Raw genomic sequence first — 19,824 nt, 5'->3', positions numbered from 1 at the left:
TATACCACTATCTCCACAAATCATCATTTCTTGAAAGACTATTTTAACATCGAAAATGAAAGAAGGACCTAATCCCAAAATAAAGACCAGCTTTCTATAGTCCCTAGTGTTTTTCTCCCTTGGCCTCGGACTGGTAAGAATTTCATCATGGCCTAGTATGAGTCTATAGGCCACTGCTTGGGAAACTTGAGTTTCCCAAGTTATCTGTGCTGAGTGTTGAATAGGCAACTGGAAGATGGTAAGAAGTATTATTTAACAACCATTACTGAGAGATTATGATGCATGAAACTTGAGTCTTTCCCTCCATTTCTAGAAATTCTGACAATTTTTGAGTAAGGGAATGGGTGACCTTTTATATGACAACAGGGCTATTCTTTTCTGTAGATTTCTATAAAGTTTGTGGATTATAGTATTAGTATAGTATTAGTATACAAGTCCTCAAGAGCTCAGTAAAATTGCCTCTCTGCTTTATAAAATAAATCATCAGGTTAATGAGAAGTAGCTTTGCCACCTGTTTTACTTTCCCCAGGTATTATGCCTCACCAAATGCTGAGTTCTTTTCTGTTTTCTCCATATTACATTGGGTTGTTTACCTGAACCCCCAATGACTGGCTTCTTTACCATGTAATGGATGTTGTTCATTCAGTCATTAGAGAGATGTTTATTGTGCATCTACTATTCCAGGCACAGAGGGATACACAGTGAACAAAACAAAGGCCCTGCCTTCAAGGGGCTTTTTAAATTCTAATAACTGAGGTCATAGTTTAAGGGGTACAGAAGGGGGATGTAGATGATAAAACAAATATAAAATACATCAGCTAGTGCTGTGAAGACAAGGAAAGCAGTGTTAGAGATGGGGGTGTGATTTAAACATGGTGACCTGGAAAGGCCTCTCTGATGCGGTGACGTGTGCGTAGAGTCCAGAAGAATTTTGGCATCAAGGGAGTAAATTAAGACATTTTTCTTTTGCTTGTAAAGTTAATTCTGTGACAAAGTATCTCTTCTACATCTTTTCATGGAGGAGGATAAAATGCAAATATTGGAAAAGAGCAAAAGAAATAGTCATACATTTATAGCACTATTTCCTCAAATTACAAAGCAAAAAAGAAAAAGAACTGAATGATGTGATTGTTTTGGACTTTTTACCAAGAAATGAACCAGCTTTTCTCAAAACACCTGTTATTACTGCTTTTCCTCTATGTCTGCCTGGGTATCGATCCAGGAAGTGTCTTTAAAGGTGTTAAATATTTATTAACACTGGCAAAAGTAAATCTCACCTGTGAAATGGTTTGTATAGGTCCCAAGAATCTTGAAGAAAAATATTGACCACTCAAGGGTGGCTTATTTAGGAATATCTGTATATTTTCTGTCAAATGTTCTAGAATTTAAAATGCTTCTGAGCACAGCCCTATAGAACTGAATTAATTCCTTAACATAATTCCAAAATTGAATTAGATTAATGAATTGTCTACTTTTAGCTAAATTTTAACTTTTGAGGTGAAATTGCTAACGTCCTTTTAAATAAGTTCTATACTTCCAAAATTACTTTTTCCAATGACACAAACCAACAGAGGATTGGAAGGAGACGTCGAGAATTTGCTCTCATGTCCCTTTTCATCATTCCTGCTCCTTGGGAGTTTCTGTGGTTCTAGAATCCATTCATCCTCGAGAGGGAGTGGGCCTGGTGGAGAATTGGGCTACCTTCTCGATAAGCAGATGAGCTTCACGATTGTGCTAAACGAGCACCTTGAACCTCTGTGCTCAGCCTTGGCTGTACACTAGCATCACCTGGGAGCGCTGATGTCCTTGCTGCCCAGCGGCCACCTCCAGAAGCTCTGATTTCATTGGTGTGGAGGGAAGCCTGGGAATCTGGATTTTTTAAAGGCTCCCCAGGTGCTTTTAACATGAAGCCAAGCTTTAAAACCACTGCTCTCAAAATGTAATGTGACTGTCAATCACCCAGGGATCTCGTTAAAATGTAGATTCTAATTCAGTGAAATCTGAGGTGGAGGCCGATGATGTGTGTATATAAGATGGTGTAGAGCAGGGGCTGGTGGCCTATGGACTTGCCCCAGGGCCTATTTTGGGACAGCCCGCAAGCTAAGAAAGGTTTTCACATTTTTTTTTTTTTTTGAGACAGAGTCTCACTCTGTTGCCCGGGCTAGAGTGAGTGCCGTGGCGTCAACCTAGCTCACAGCAACCTCAAACTCCTGGGCTCAAGCGATCCTACTGCCTCAGCCTCCTGAGTAGCTGGGACTACAGGCATGTGCCACCGTGCCTGGCTAATTTTTTCTCTATATATATTTTTAGTTGTCCAGATAATTTGTTTTTATTTTTTTTTAGTAGAGACAGGGTCTCACTCTTGCTCAGGCTGGTCTCGAACTCCTGAGCTCAAACAATCCGCCTGCCTCGGCCTCCCAGAGTGCTAGGATTATAGGCATGAGCCACCACGTCCAGCCGGGTTTTCACATTTTTAAAGAGTTATTTAAAACAAAAAAGAAGAAGAAGGAGAAGGAGAAGGTGAAGAAGGAATATGTAACAGAGAACATATATGGCCCACAAACTCTAAAATATTTACTATCTGGCCCTTTACAGAAAAAGTTTCCCAACCCCTGATCTAAAAGAACCGTTGTCTATGGCCACACCACTCTGAATGCACCTGATCTTGTGAGGCTAAGCAGAGTTGGGCCTGGTTAGAACACGGATGGGAGACCGACTGGGAATACTGGGTGTTCTAGGCCTTAAAAAAAAAAACTAAAAAAGAAAAAAATATATTAAAAGAAGAACTCTTGATAAAGCTTCCCATAACCACTGAAAATCCCTTCTCAGTATTATCCCACTCTATTAGAATTCATGGCCCCTTGTCTTCCTGTACTTAGGAATTTGTTTTTATATAAAAGAAATGGCATAACTGGTAGAATTTGTGGCCCACAAATTGTTGGTCATTGAATGGACTACAAATATAAATATTATTAAAAAATTTCTACTCTCTAACTGTATTTATTTTTTAAGACGTTCTTTAGTGCTGTTATTATAAATGTAGCTCCAAAAAGAAAAAAGACACATTTTCCTTGAATGACAATTTTCTGGTTTTAAATAAGAATTTCTAGGGCAGACAGATTTAAGAATCACTGAAGATTCCTCTTTCGAAATAGTAAAGTTCCACTATGCAAATTCAGAGTTTCCCACCTTTAATTTGATTGAAAAGGCTTGATTTCAAGTGAAATGCTGAATGAGTCAATTCTGGTACATCAGGGATTCATTGTCCATGGGTAAACAAAAGGCAGCGAGAGTCTAAAAAGAGAATTGTTGAGATCAGCATCTACATTTCACAGAGGAGGAAAGTTGAGCTTTAGAAAACACAAGTGAGGATAGGAGGACCATAGCAAGATACTGGAAGAACGAGAACTGAAACTCATTCTCCTGATTTGATTTTGGTTTATGCTTTTTCTGTGATATTGCTTGCATTCTACTCAAGAGTGAATATTATGACTAAAATGCTGACAGCATAAAAGGGCCAGGTTAAAAACTATCACAGATATTCCTGTTTCTTCTCACATTGTGTTTATATTTTCCTTTAAAACCTTGAGAATATTTATAATAGCTGCTTTTCAAGTCCGTGTCTGCTAATTCCATCGTCTTTGTCATTTCAAAATCTATTTCTATTGGGTTATTTTTTTTCTCCTGGTTATAGGTCACATTTTCCTGCTTCTCATATCTGATAACATTTATTGGATGCTGGACTTAATGCTATTACCTTGCAGAGTGTCTGTATTTTGTTGCCTTTTTAAAAAAATGTATTGAAGTTTCAGCAGGCAGTTAAATGACTTGTTGATCAACTTCATGCTTTCAAGGCTTGTTTTTAAGCTCCCTAGGGAGATTTTGGAGTAGCCTTCACTCTATGGCTAATGTAGCTTACCACCAAGCTGTGGCCTTTTTGGGTCTCTACTGAATACCCCAGATGTTCTCCAAAGTCACCCCACTCTGGCTGTCAGAAGATGGACGCCTCCCAGCCCTGGGTGACTCCTGGAAGTTGTTCAGCTCACAGCTCCCCTGGCTTTGCCTGGCTTTATGGAATTTCGGTTTAAACATGCACCACTTAGTGTTCACTGAAAGAAACCCTATGCCAATTTCTGGAGCTCTTTGTCCATATAGCTCCTTTGCCTCCAAGACTCTGCCTCACAAATTCTGAGCGCCTGAAACTCTGATCTCTGTCTCCTTGCTGAAGACTGCTGTGAGTCAGTGAGACTGCTGTCCCTGCTTGGGTTCCCCTTCTCTGCACTGTGGTCCAGAAAGTGCCCCCAGGCAGAAAAAGCAATCACAGGCACATCTCGTTTCCCTTCCCTCAGGGATCAAAGTCCTACGCCACCTGTGTCCAGTATCTGAAAACAGTTGTTTCGTGCATTTTGTCATTTCTAGTTAATTACAGTAGAAGGGCAAGTCTGGTGGTAGTTACTTAGTCACTGCCTGAGGCTGTGTACTTAGATCTGTCTTCCGATATTTTTCTGTAGTAAGTCAAGGCAGGGATCCTGTCCTCGTTTTATAGGTGACATAACACAGAGCTGCCGAGAGTGAGTAAGAGGTTTGTAGGACTGCAGGAGACCCCGGATCACATGAGCTGGCCCACTAGGGGATGTTACTGGTTACCATCAGCAGAGATAAGACCAGAAGAGCAAAAGAGTAGAGAAGAAATAGTCAAACAAGAAGGCGGTAAAAGAATGGATCAAGGCAAAGCGTTATAGCTGTGCATCAGGAGAAAGATTTGGGACTGGGATAGTAACCCCAATAGCTGTGTCAAACATCACTCACTGTCACTCATAATAATAAAGGAATAACAATAATGTAATAATAATATAAAATAATATAGAAATACAGCCACCTTTTACTCTGCCATTAACACTGTGCTGAGAGCCTTCAGTGCATTATCTCATTTAATCCTTATTCTCTACCTAAACAAGGCCCTATTTTACAGATCAGGAAACTGAGGCTCAGAAAAGCCAAGTTATCTGCCTAGAGACACAGCTAAAATGCAGCAGTGCTGAGATTTGAACCCAGGGTGGCAGACTCCAAAGTTTGTGCTCTTAATCAAAATGGTTTCCCGTCGGGTGTTGCCTCTCCCTGCCCTCATTTTTGCTGAGTTGCCCAATGTTTTTCCCCTTCCACTTCATTCCATCCCTGTACATGTATCGTTTGTTATCTTCTGACTTTAGAACCAATACATGCTTTGTCCATTATAATGACAGTGAAAGAAAAATGAAAAAAAAATAAAAAATTAGAGAAAACAAAAAATGAAAAATAAATAAAACAAAACCAATACATGCTAATTGTAGAATTTGAAAATATAGAACATTAGAGGGGGAAAAGAATCATCTATACTCTTACCTTATCTTTTATTTCTAGTTCCAAACTTTGCTTATTAACTATAATGTTCACCTTCATATTTGCTTTATTTTCATCAAACATAGTAAGTACTCAGTGAATGCTTATTGGTTTCAGGCACTGTAGGAACTATGTAGAATATTTAAAACATCATATAATTTGCTAAGAAAGCCACATTGTGTTTATGCCTAAAAAAAAAAAAATGCTGGTTTCTGGTGGCTACACAATAAGGACTTGATAATCTTTAAGTGCTTCAAGTATATGCCATGTTAAGTTTCATGGCTATGACAGCTCCTCGTACTACACTATACCCATAGGCACACAACAAATACTCTTTCACTGATCGGTAGGCCTTCAGAGATGGAAAGAAATTCAGTGCATTGTTTCAGCAGATGTTCAGTGAGCAGCTACTATGTGCTGGGCACTGTGCTAGCTCTTGAGGATGAAGTGTAAGGAGGAAATACAATCTCTGCCCTCTTCAAGTTCACCACCCAGTGATAGAACACCCAAGAAACCAGCCTCTGAAATGTTCAGATTGGAAGAAATTCTCCCACAGTGACATTTTTATCAGGCAAACTCAAAGTCCTTTGTCATGAGAAGGTTTTATAAAAAAGGATAGTTGTGAAAAGCCAGGTGAAGTTCATAAAGTAAAGAAGGGAAAGTATTATTTCAGGCTGATATTAAATGATGGCTTAGCCTACTGCTGCACTGTCTCACAGGGGAAGATTTTATTTATGTCTCCTTTGGTCTTTTCTCCTTTTCATCTCTAGGTTCAATATATAAACCTTAGCTTGGGCCTTTGATTTATAGTGTTCTGGAGAAAGAGACCCAGGATAACAAAGCCAGGCTGTACCTAAGCACCTGATGTGTTGTCCTAGATCTGGGCTGTCTTAGAATTACACAAAGGATTTCTAGCAGACTGCTGGGGGAGAGGCTGCCGGGAAGGCAGTTCTCCTAAAGCCCCATAAAATAAAGAGCTTTGTAGTCCTTCTTTTCTTTTATTCCCCCCCACCCCAGGTTTTGATTCTCTGGTTGGGCCCAGTTCTTCTTTGATATACACAGTTTGCTTGGGTATTAAATGTTAAGGCAGCAATTTCTAGTTCTTTGAAAAATCTTTTAGTATCTGAAGTTAATCAATTGAGAAAATTAAAAAAATTCGGATCCATCGACTATAAATATATTAAATATGGGACTTAAAAATTGCATGGAAGTCTGTGGCCAACATTTTTTTAACCTATAAAATATAGTTTGGTTAAAACTTTCTTGTAGTGTACTGGATATTGAGGCGTAGGGAGTTCAGTTATCTATTGGGAGTAGTTACAAATTGCCCCAAACTCAGTGCCTTAAAATAACAGACATTAGTGTTATAGCTATTTTAGAATTTGTCTAGCAGGTTTTCTGGTAGACCCTCACTGGAAGACTCAATTAAAAAATAAAAATACACCAGACATTGATTATCTCAGAGTTTCTGAGGTTCAGAAATCCAGGAATGGCTTAGCTGGGTGGTTCCAGCTCAGGGATTCTCCTGAGGTTGCCACCAAGCTGAAAGCTTCCCTGGCGCTGGGGGTCCTGCCTCCAAGAAGACTCACCATGTGACTTTAGGCTGGCGTCTTCAATTCTCCACCTGGGCCTCGCCGCAGGGCCACTGAGTGTCCTCAAAACATGGCAGTCAGCCCCTCTCACAGTGAGTAGTGAGAGAGCAAGAGAGCAAAACAGAAGCTACGGTGTCTGCTGTTCTCTAGTCCCTGATGTGATGGACCATGACTTGTGCCGTGTTCAGCCAGCCACACAGACCACACAGACCAACCCTGGGATCACGTGGAAGGGACCGCACAAGAAGGAGCATCCCAGGAGGCAGGGATCCTTGGGGGCCATCTCAGAGGCTGGCTACCTCATGGGCTATTTGGTCAGGCAAAATTTTTTTTTTTTTTGAGACAGAGTGTCACCGTGTTGCCCGGGCTAGAGTGCCGTGGCGTCAGCCTAGCTCACAGCAACTTCAAACTCCTGGGCTCAAGCAATCCTTCTGCCTCAGCCTCCCAAGTAGCTGGGACTACAGGCATACACCACCATGCCCGGCTAGTTTTTTCTATATATTTTTAGTTGTCCAATTAATTTCTTTCTATTTTTAGTAGAGACAGGGTCTCGCTTTTGCTCAGGCTGGTTTCGAACTCCTGAGCTCAAACAATCCGCCTGCCTCGGCCTCCCAGAGTGCTAGGATTACAGGCGTGAGCCACTGCGCCCGGCCTTGGTCAGGCAAAATTTTATTTAAGTAAAAGTTCATCGTGTTGACTCAAGTGAACTGATATTTATTGCTTCCATTGTTCATTTTTTGGAGATGTTTAAAGTAAATGCCCAGGAGGAGGAGATGGGTAAATTCACACTTAAAGGTGCGCGCTGTCTAGGGGATGGGCACCCTTGTATTATAGGTCTGACTTGGGCAGTGCAAAGGCAATTTATGTAACTAAAGCATATGTACCCCCATAATACTCTGAAATATAAATAAATAAATAAATAAAGTTTTAAAAGAGAATTAATAAAAAATAAATAATAGAATTAAGTGAATGCCCAGAGCTGTGTGGCTGTGTATGTATGTGTGGGTATCCCTAAGTCCCAGCATGAGACTAATAGTGTAGTTCCTTATTCCATAGAGTCAAAGAGCTGATACGTCAGAGGAAGGGATCAGCCACCAAGAGGACCTTTAAGTGTGTGTGAACACAGTCTCAGCCTGAGCAAGACCAGTGATCCAGGCACAAGGGACAGCCCCTTGTCTTCGATTCCTAGGTCCAATGAAGGAGGCATTGGCTAGGCTCAAGGTGTGGGGAATCCAAGGAGGGAACCTTTTCTCAGTGGAATATCTTGGGAACACCTTCTCAAAGCCGTGGTCTGGGCACCTTTAAGTCCTCATTTTGCAAAAAGGGAGAGCAAGGGGATCTGGTGCCAGGCTGCTGGTGATTCCCTCATATTAGGCCTGGAATCAGGTCTTGAGCAGGGTGCACGCTTGCCCTGGACCTTAACAGTAACAAAGTGGTTGGCCTAGAAAGGTGATCGGCACAGTCTTTCAACTCAGTCATATTGTGACTACTATTTCACCAGATATTCTTCTCCTGCAGAGTTACCTGGGCATTCAAATGTGAAAGCTACTGGTCCCCAAGTGGCATTTATTTCAACTGAGAGACCTACAACCAGTCAATCCCATGGCATGCAAGTAGAGCTACCCGGCAATACTGCAGTTTCTCCAATTACAAGTAGTCAGAGGGATTTTGCAAAGTTCCCGAACACAATACAGCGTGCAAAGGATTTGCTTATTTACATTCAATGCTGCTTTTCAAAAGGCTTTTAGCTGTTAGAAGAGTAATAGACTACCATTGGAAAATATAGAAAAGCTTAGAGAAGAAAGGCGAGAAAGAAGGAACTGCAGGAAGAAAATGGTGGAAAAAAGTTGAGGTGGTCTTCAAATGTATCTCGTGATTTATTTCCTTCTAACTGTCAACTTTGTTAAGTCTGGGTGGTGGGTATGTAGAGATTTACTATATTCACTTTTGTATGTTTTCTAGATGTTTGAATATTTCATATTTTTGAAAAAAACAATGCAAAGAAGAAAATAGTCTCCTTTTTAAAGCCTGGAGATGATCATTGTTGCCATTTTTGTGGTTTATTTATAGCTTTTTTTAAAAACCAAATAAGGATCATACTATACATGTGACTTTGCACGCTGCCAGTTTTCACTCCTTAGAACATGTTCCTAGAAATGGAATTGCTACATCAAAGGGCATGCACATTTCCTAATTAGTTAGACAACAGCTGATAACTCTGCAAAAGGATATACTAAAAACATCTGAGAGTGTCTGTTCTCCCACGTCCTTGCTGACAGGGGTGAAAAACAGGAATTTATTCTAATTTGCATTTATCTCATTATCAGTAACGTTGAGCAGCACCCCATACAATTTTGTTAGACATCTTTATTTTCCTGTGAATTACCTGTCTATATCATTGGCTTTTTTTTTTTAATTGGGTTATTTGCTTTTCTAAAAAATTATACACTTCACCCAGATTCTCCCATTGTTAACATTTTACCACATTCATTTCATCTATGTATATTATACATAGATGAAGTATACATATACACACTGTCTATGTATATTATTTTTTTCTCTTAATCTTTTGAGAGTAAGTGTAGACATGATCCCCCTGAGTACTTTAGTGGAGCGTACATTTCCTGAAAACAGGAACACTCTTACATAACTATTAATATGATACAATTATCAAATCAGGAAATTCAACCTTGTTATAGAACCATTATTTAATCCACAGACTTGATTCAAATTTTGTCCATCGTCTCAATTTTTTTTAAACATACAGTGAGCCTTTTCTTATATCATTTAAATTAAAAAATATCATTTCTAATGGCTGAATCACATTCCATCACATAGATACACCATCATTTATTAATCATTTTTGCTGGCTATTTTTAATATTTTTACTCTTGCAAATAATGCCACTGTAAACACAAATGCCCCATGAGTTTTGCATTGCTTCCTGCCAACACACACACACCACAGAGCTGTCAGCTCTGAGAAGATGCGTGTGTATGGCGTGTCTTCAGGGCACCTGGCTCAGCTGTTCTGATCCCTTTAAAGAATATCCAGACAGATCCCCGCTCCCTCCCCACTCTTTCTTTTACCAACCCCCACCTGCTTCTGATTTTAGGAACATTTCAGATTTCTCTTGGGAAACGTGCTTTTTGTGTGTGGTCTTCTTTCAGCCGGGCAGGGTTGTGGGTGCACTAGCACGCTGGGTGTCATGGTCTCTCTTGCCCACTGTGCTTTGCATCTTCCAGATATTTCTTGTAGGTGTTGTCCACTGGTGGTACCCTCCTGGCTCTCTATGCTGCAGTGGATTGATGTGTGTCTTAGTCTGCTTGGGCTGCGATAGCAAAATACCATAGACTGGGTGGCTTATAAACAACAGAAGTTTATTTCTCACAGTTCTGGAGGCTGGGAAGTCCAAGATCAAGGCACTGGCAGATTTGGTGTCTGGTGAAGGCCCACTTCCTGGTTCATAGATGGCGCTTTGTCAGTGTGTGCTTGCATGGTGGAAGACGCAAAGCAGTTCTCTGGGACCTCTTTTATAAGGGTATTAATCCCATTCATGAGAACTCTGTCCTCATGATCTAATCACCTCCCAAAGGCCCCACCTCCTAATATCATCGTATTAGTGATTAGGTTATTGAGGGCACACGGTCAGACCAAAGCAACGTGTATGTGCTTAGGTATGCATTCTGAGCTTGGTGGCTGCCTGTTTCTTTAGAATAGACTCCTGACTGATAAAGTACAGGGTCAAAGAACTTGAGTCACAGTTCTGGGAAGAAAATACCTGCTTATCCTCCACCCAGGAGGGACTCATCTCCGCTGACCCTGGGTAACATTTACTCCTCCCATGGGTATGGGAGCCCACTGTGTCCTCACTGAGGATATGGTATGGGGACAAAGTGTCATCTCTTTATTTTAAGTTGTGTTTCTTTACCAATGAAAAGCAACTCTTTTTAGCTTGAAAAAAAAAAAAAACACACTTAAAGCAATAGAGTTGTTAAAAAAATTTATGGTAAAGTACACAGTATAAAATGTATAATATTAACCATTTTAAGTGGCATTTAACCAGTTAGGCTCAGAGGCATTAAGTACATTCACACTGTTGTGCAGCCGTCACCACCATCCATCTCCAGAATGTTTTTGTCTTCCCAAACTGAAACTCTGCACCCATTAAACACTAATGTCCCATCCCCATTCCCCTTGGGGTGTCCCAGCCCCTGGCAAGACACCATTCTATTTTCTGTCTCTATGGATGACATGCTTTTTTTTTTCTTTCCAAATGTATCAGCCATTCACGTTTTTTACTTGTGAATTCTTTGTAAATATCCTTACCTTATTTTTCCTTTTGGGACATTAGTATTTTTCTCATTGAGTAGGAAGAATTTGCTAGGAAAATGGAAAACAACTGTATTAATGATTATTAGTTTTTTAAACATTGTTAGAAGGTTAGTAGTTTTTCTCTGCCTGGTCCTGATTCCTGAGAGATTTGCCCTCTTTTTCCCCTTTCTGGCTGCTAAGTCATTTTTTCCCAATTGTTTCCTCTCCTTAGAAGCAGGCTGAGCAGGTCTCTTGCTGGGAGCTGGGCAGCCCAGCGGGCTCAGGCGCCCCCTCTCGTCCAGCCTAAGGCTCGCGGTTGTTCCGGTCTAGAGGAAGCCTTGTGTCTGCCTTTTCTAAGGATCGCCCTATGAGCCCATCATCTTGCTTCTTGTTTTACTGAGAAAATTGAGACAACTTTTTCATCCTCCTGCCCTGCGTCTGTCCCTGCGTGCTCCCTTCTGTTCCAGGGGGTGAACTGGCTCCACTTAATCCCCTTCTCCTCTCTCCCAGCCATGGACATCATATCTGCAGTGAATCCCTTCCTCCTGTATTCTTGCTTTTTCCCTCTTGACTGACTCATTCTTAGCAACACACAAAGATGATGTCATATTTCCCATCTTAAAAACACACACACACACAAAACACCTTCTTGACCCCATATTCCTCTTTGGATACTGCCCCATTTCTCTGTTTCTTTTTATAGGCAAAGGCTGTGAAAGATGTGTCTCATCTGTCTGTACTCACTCCCTCCACCTCTTCTCTTCCCATTTATCTCCAGCCCACTGCAGTCACACCTTTGCCTCTTCCCCACCCCACTCACCCCCCATGCACCACCCACCACTGCTACTGTTACAGAACTGGTGTGGCGTCTTTTGTCTTCCCAAATCCGGTGCTCAGTTCTCAGTCCTCACTGTATCTGACCAGGCAGCAGCATTTGCCAGCTGTTGTTCCCTCCCTTCCTGGACACCTGCTCTTCCTGGCCCCTAGGACCCCACCTGTGCATCTCCTCCCCGCTGTGGGCTGCTCTTTCTCAGCCTCCGTTGGCTCTTCAGGGCTCTTCTGACTGACCCCAGGCCTCAAGCCTTTTCCCTCCACTTTCTGCCTTCTGTCCCTCAGTGATCTCTTTTAGCCTCAGTGGTGCCAGACCTCTCTCCTGAGGATGGGGCATGGAGCGCCAACTGCATACTCCGGGTCTTCAGATGGTCGTCCACTAAGCACCTGAAATGTAACAAGTTCAAACAGAACTCCTGATCCCTCTCAAACAGACACATAAACAACTCTCTTTCCTAAATGTCTTCTCATCCTCTGGTCCTTTAGGCCCCAGACCTAGCCTTCTGTTCCCCTCACACCCTGGATGCAATGCAAGCAAGCCCCAGGGCTCTTCATCCAGAGTGTGCTCTCCATGCGATAGGGTAGTGTCTCACCACCTCCTCCTCCAGCCAAGCCCCAGCCACTGCCCTCCAGACTCCTGCAGGAGCCCCCTAACTGGGCTCCAGGCCCACACTTGCCCTCCTCGGTTCCCTTTGCAGCAGCGGCACCAGAGTGACCTTTCTAAAAGTTGTCAGTTCTACCTGCTGAAAACCTGCCAGTGGGCAGGGCATGGTGGCTCACGCTTGTAATTCCAGCACTTCGGTAAAGAATTTTACCTTCATAGGAATAACCTGGAATTTAATTTTTTTATTATTTTGAATAATATTAGGCCTGTGTATTTTAGTTTTATTTTTTTCCTTTGCCTAACAACTGTGTATTTTAGACGAGTGACTTTTCAAAGTTTTAAGATAAAAAAAAAATTATCTTGTTATTTTCAGGCTACATTAAAATAAAATATAAATCTTTTATTTTTGTTCCACAAGTAACTCATTTTATAAAATACTATGAAAACATTCTACACTATAGAAGTTTATCAACACAAACGTCCTTTGTTAAGCATTTGTATTGCCACCCTATGACACATCTTCATAAATTAAAGTGATTCCTGCCCACAGCTGATTTTCTACCTAAGAAAAGTCTTCCCACACACATAATTTAACTATTTAGCGATAACTTGTGTAAGCGGGCAACATTTAAAGGAAAAGCCCTGAAATGCACTTATACCTAGACATGACATTGAAAGAAAGCATAAGTACGATGAATTATTTATATTTTATGTATGATATGCAGGGAGATTTTTTAGTCATTTGCAAGTGGGGACATTTAGGTTGGGGTGGTAGTTAGGCCAGAAGCGGTTGATGGACCAAGTATTGCCTCTTTCTTAAGTTTTAGAGATTTAACAATGAAGATGATACGCTGTCTGCCAGGTAGCAGAACCAGAAATAGAATTTAGGCCATCCAATTTCCATTCTGAGGTAGATAACCATGAGATTCTGGGGCAGTTTAGAGCTGTGCGGTCCAATATGGTAACCACAAGTTATTTATGGCTACTTAAATTAAAATGAATTTAAATTAAATAAAATTTAAAATTCATTTCCTTAGTTGCACTCACCATATTTCAAGTGCTCCGTAATGACATGGTCTGGTGGCTACACAGTGGACTGCACAGATTGAGATCATTCCCATCATTATGGAAAGTTCCGTTGGACGGTAAAGGAAGGAAACAAAATGAACGTTCCTGCTAATGACCTAACAGCTTTTGCAAGACGTAGTCTGTTATCTTTATTTAGTGAATTAGGTAGACTTTATTTTTTAGAGCAGTTTTAACTTCACAGCAAAATTGAGCAGAAGGTAGATACTTGTCATACCCCTGGCCCCTACACTGCACAGCCTCCCGCATTATCAACACCCCTCACCAGAGTGGTACATTTGTTGCCAACTGATCAGCCTACATTGACACATCATCAACACCTGAAGTCCTTAGTTTACATTTGAGTTCACTCTTGATGTTGTACATTCTGTGGGTTTTGGCAACTGTATCATGACATATTTCCACCATTGTAACATCACGCAGAGTATTTTCACTGTCCTGAAAATCCTCTGTGCCCTGTCTATTCATCTCTCCCTCTCCCCTAATCCCTGGCAACCACTGATCTTTTTATTGTCTCCATAGTTTTGCCATTTCCAGAATATTTAGGGAAATTTATAAACAGAACTTTGAACTGTCACTTGCAATCTTTTTCAGGTGACATATATTATATTTTTATTATTTTACAAAACTCTTTAATAACTTTTCTAGGAATAGTATGTATATACTATAATCTTTTTTGCTTCAACACAATAGCAATTTATTTTTTGCTCACTTAAAACTCCTGGGCAGGTAGTCAGGGCAGCAAAGTAGCTTTCTTCCAAGCAACCTCTCAGGGCCCAGGTTCCTTCCATCTTGTGGCTCCCAGGCCTTACCATTATTCACATTTAGCCAGCCAAAGAGGAATGAGAATGGAGGAGTGCGTGGGATATTTTTATGGGCCACACCTGGAAGGGACACACATCACTTCTGGTCGTGTCCAGGGGAGAGGACTTAGTCATATGGCTACACTTGTCAGCAAGTAAGGCTGGAAAATGCAGCCTAACTGTGTGCTCAAAGATGGGGAAGTCAGATTTGGGGGAACAGGTAGTGGAATGTCAGGGGGAAAAGGGAAACTTTCAGAGTTACTGCTTGCAACAGAAGAGAGCAAGATGTGAATGTTTCCTCTCCTCCATGTCAGCCATAACTGCATAAATCCTGGAAGAACCACAGGTAGTTCTGGATAATGCAGGCTCTGCTCACAGGGGCAGGGCTGCCCTTGCATGGTCAGAACATGGAGCAGCAGACCAGAAGGAGTGTGTGCTGCAGGTAGCTGGCCCCTCCACCTTGACTTTAGAAGATGAAGGTTGCATTTTTAAGGAGAAAAACAATGTACCGTGGAATAATTTTATGAAAAAATCTTCAGTTTTCTACAGTTTTGGATTGAAGGATCTTCCCAATTTTATTTGAAGATCCTCAACTTCAGATTGCCTTTCCCAAATCCTAACATTTAGATTGTCTTTCAAATCTAAAATTGTGGATCAATTCCTGTGGCTTATCAACATACCTTGTTGACTGCTGTAGTCATTAGAGGCCTTGGCTTCCTTTTCAAATTGACAGGATTTTTTTTTTTTTGGAGATAAGAGTCTCACTCTCTCACCCTGGGTAGAGTGCAGTAGCATCATCATAGCTCACTGCAACCTCAAACTTCTGGGCTTAAGCCATCCTCCTAACTCAGCCTCCTGAGTAGCTGGGACTACAGGTGCATGCCACAGCACCCAGCTAATTTTTTCTATTTTTAGTAGAGATGGGGTCTCACTCTTGCTCAGGCTGGACTCCAACCACTGAGCTCAAGGGATCCTCCCGCCTCAGCCTCCCAGCGTGCTAGGATTACAGGCATGAGCCACCTTGCCCAGCCAACAGGATTGCTTAACTAAACTGTGTCCCCTCCAAAGTACTTTATTGAATCCCTCCTGTTTTTTTCAAAAGAGACGTTGGGCTCCTTTACATCAAATTAGCAGTTTGAACCTGAAGGGATATTCACAATCGTGTCAGCCCTTCTTGGATTCTGTGAATATGAATGTGTGGAACGTCCTTGATCAACAAGTGTCATCTGCCAGCCACCATCTCTTGCATGTAAAGGCTGAGTGTGCACATAATCATGGCCACCTGCCTTTGATGTTGAGCAAACAGCTGCAGCAATGGGCCATTCTCTCTCGTCCTGTCTTTATGTGTATGGGACCCAGCATGAGGCTATTCAGGAAGAGCAGAACGAGGCAGAGGCCAGTCCATACAGTCGGTAGCTGTTATCAGACATCTACTGTGGCTGCAGGCCCCAAGAGCGCATTATCAGTGTCCTCGTTATAGTCTAGGCTGAGCTGGCACACCTGGCAGCCCGCAGTGTGAATGAAAAATATACAGATCTGACAGGGAACATTTTCTCTTCCTGTCTTTCTCCTTAAGGGAGGAAAGTGACTGCTGTGGAAGTTATTTCTGATATAATAGGCATGTTGGCATGGCTCGACAGCCTAAGATGTTGTCTTGCCTCTTAAAATAAGTAACAGGATGTGCTGTGCTGCTGTTACATGTATATAACTCTTCTCATTTTCCAGAGCACGTTTGTTTTCATGATCATATCTGCTGCAAGAGAGCTTAAACAAAGAGTAGTGATTAGGATTTTCCTGACAGTATAAATTGTCATTCCAAGAACTGGCTATTACGCAGCTGACTACATGGGGAGCACGGTTTCAATTTTCTGAACCACTCAGGTTTGGGATGTGAGCACCTTCGGAGGGACCCTGAGCCCAGAGGAAGGAAGGGCTTCCCATGGGGCACAGGGACACACAGAGGCACTGTGTGGGTGGCAGGAAGCCAGCTGGCTTCAAGGGCTGTTCTTGACCGCTGGTGGGTGTGAACGTGGCTGCATGTTATTTTTCTGTGCTGTTCAGGTTTTGCTTTTAGTTCTTTTTTTGTTGGTCTGTGATCAAGCCATTCATTATTTATAGATGGGAACAAAGTATAATTAAATTCTTTGTTGTTGAAGCTCCTATAGGAAAAATTATCTATTAATAATTTTATCAATTCTCTGTAACCACAACCTTCCTTTTCCCATATGGAAATAACTATATGATTTTTGTTAATAATGTGAGGTTTCTTAGGCAAATAATTATGGTGTTGTAGCAGAACTAACTGTAATTTATTTGGATATGGTCATTTAGTTGAGGATTATTCTTATTCCGATACCTGTACAAGATTATGCACTGTCCAAAAAGAAAAAGAAAAGAAAAAAGATTATGCATTGTCATCGAGGCAGTGTTTGTTTAGGATACCAAGATTTTCTCCACGTGGCTTTACTTCAACAATCTACACAGGTGACCTTCCCGGGAGATGCCCTTGCCCGTGCCTTGCCTCCCCCAAGATCTCGAATCCTGTAGTTCTCTTCTTTGGCCCCAACCAGAGTGGTCAGTGCAGTCCAGTGGCTGAGAATACGACTCTGGAACCAGACTCGCCTGGGCTTGAATCTGAGCTTCACCACTTACTAGTTTGGGACCTTGAGCAAGTCACTTGGACTCTCTGTGCCTCAGTTTCCCCATCTGTTAAATGGGATGTCTCATAAGGCTGCTGTAAGGATTAAGTGAGTTCTGTTAAAACCTGGGGAATAGTGCCTGGCACACAGTAGAAGTCACATAAGTGCTGTGGTCTGTAGCTAGTCTGCCATCCTACTCCCCCACACCCCTTCCCCACCACCATCCTGACCTGCCTTCCCCCAGAGGCATCTCTCTCTCTGCATTTGCCCCAATGCCGTCATGAGCCCCCCAGATTTCCTGCTGCATGACTGTCAGTTCAAGTCCTTGTGGGGGACAGGTAACACAGTCTGACCAGGTGATTTGGGGAGAGCTTAATAAAGAGGTTATGTATGAAGGCATGGGCAGCTGTGAGCGACCACGGGAAGCACAGTGCCTGGGGCTAGCCACCCTGAGAGAGCTGCTCACAGCAGCTTTGTGGGAGGCTGCCTGGAAGGAGCTGCGAGCTTGCAGGAAGGGAGCCAGGGACATAAATAGTCTGACCTCACCTGCTCCCTCTCTCCACCTCCTGCCAGGCCTCCCCTTGGCTCTCAACCAAAAGCCAGAGGGCAAGGACGGCCATGCGTAGTCAGCCTTCCAAGGGAAGAGCAGGGTGGAGTGGAGGAGAGTGGATCTAGACCCAGGGGCAGGTGGAAAATCTCTGCACAGTGCCCCATGGCCCGCTGGTCTGCAGCCTCACTCAGCCTTGAGTCACGTGCTCTTGAGGTGTGGCCCAGCCACCCCTCTCTGCCCCCGCAATCTACTCCCCTGCCATTCTTCCAGTCTGCAGCCTGCTCGCCAGGCATGCCATGACCTTTGCACCCATATTCAACTTCTCATGTCACTTCCCTTTCCCAGGAGTGCCCTTCCCTCCTTCTAGGCCTGGACAAATGCTGTTTAGTGGTGGGATCCCAAATCCCCTTGTTCTCTGCAGCCTTCCCCTACCTCCCATTAGGTCCCCTCACAGCTGACTCCACGAGAACTTCATTGCGGGGCACCTTGTGCCATGGTTTAGCTGATTATTTGTGGGACTGCTTCCTCTGTACCCTAGATCGTCCACTCTTGGTGGGCACAGACCATACCATTGTCATCTCTGCCTTTCTTTGTGGTCCCTCCAAGTACTTGAAATAAAAATGAGTGCTCAAAAAATTAGTTGCATTGAATGCCTGATGGAAAGATATGATAAATATCATTTACCTGGCTAAAGGTAGCGTCAGTTATGAATGGTAGATTCAGCATATTTAACACTGATTAACTATATCACGTGTTGTATGTGACCAAGTCACTCCCTGACACAAACACACCCCCACTTATTCAGATTTAGTTGCTATCATCTCTGGGGACGCCCTGTATGTCACTTACGAGAATTTGTGTTAAACTTGTAGTTGGCTCTAGGAAAAAGGAAAAAAAAGAGAGAGAGAGAGAATTTATCTATGAATTATTTATCCCGTGTTTTACCTCCTCATCTAGATCTTTAGCTCCCTGAGGGCAGGAGCCATTGTATATATCTGTTATTCATCGCAGAATCTGCAGAGCTTAGAATAGTATGTGGTATATTTATAAATATTTGTTGAATAAATAAATGTATTGGTCACGGTATACTGTGACATGTCGTAACCTCAGGAGGCCAGCAAAGTGGGCACTCCAGGGGCCATGGAAGGGCCCACGAAGTTCCTTTCCTTGTCCCTCAAATCATTCACTGCTCCTGGAAGTAGTCATTGTATGACACTCCCCCACCGTTAGAGCAGCCGCCCTTTCCACGTCTATGGAAGTAGATCTTATACCAAAAAGAACAAATTCCCTTTTCCTTCTGTCTCCATAGGGAATATAGTAATATTTGGGGAATTACTCTGTTTCTGAAACCATTCTGTTTCTCATTTCTCATTCCTAACTGTGCTCATTTGTAGTTTTTTTAATTTGATGCTGCCGGTAAAATATATTACATTGTAGTTTGGGCCATTTCAAACCTATTTAGTAGCTTTGAAAATGTGGAATAGGCATTATCAGGTCTTAAAATGGAAAATTGGCATCATTTTATATCATTTTATAACATTTCACTAATGTGATAGTCTAACTAGATTTTATTATTAGTTAATGATTTCAAGGAGTTCTTTTTAAAGGTCACGAATGATGTTTGATAACCTGAAAAAAGATTACATTTTGGAAACAGGAAGTAGCAACGTAGCCTGGAAGCCTTAATTTATTTAAACCCTACCATCACTCAGTAATCTTTTTATCTGCTATTTTTTTTTTTTGAAGTTTAATATTCTGAAAAATATGTTCTGGAAAGGAAATTAAACTTGGGGTTTGAGATAACAGAGCTCTTATGAAGCTTATGTACTGGAGATATTAGACAAAGATATTGATCCAAAACAAACAAACAAAAAAGGCAAAAAGCAATTAGTTTGGAGGGACTGCCTAAATAGGATTGTCTAAAGTGAAAACCTACAAAAATTGGGCAGATGGTCTTCACAAACTTGAGGAAGATTAACTCTGGAGCCGTGCTGTAACAGGTTTGTACTGATGCATCTGTGGCAAA

Source organism: Propithecus coquereli, unplaced genomic scaffold (assembly GCF_000956105.1).
Source record: "Propithecus coquereli isolate 6110/MARCELLA unplaced genomic scaffold, Pcoq_1.0 Scaffold139, whole genome shotgun sequence".
In the NCBI taxonomy this organism is placed as follows: domain Eukaryota; kingdom Metazoa; phylum Chordata; class Mammalia; order Primates; family Indriidae; genus Propithecus; species Propithecus coquereli.
Note: the sequence above shows the minus strand (reverse complement) of the source record.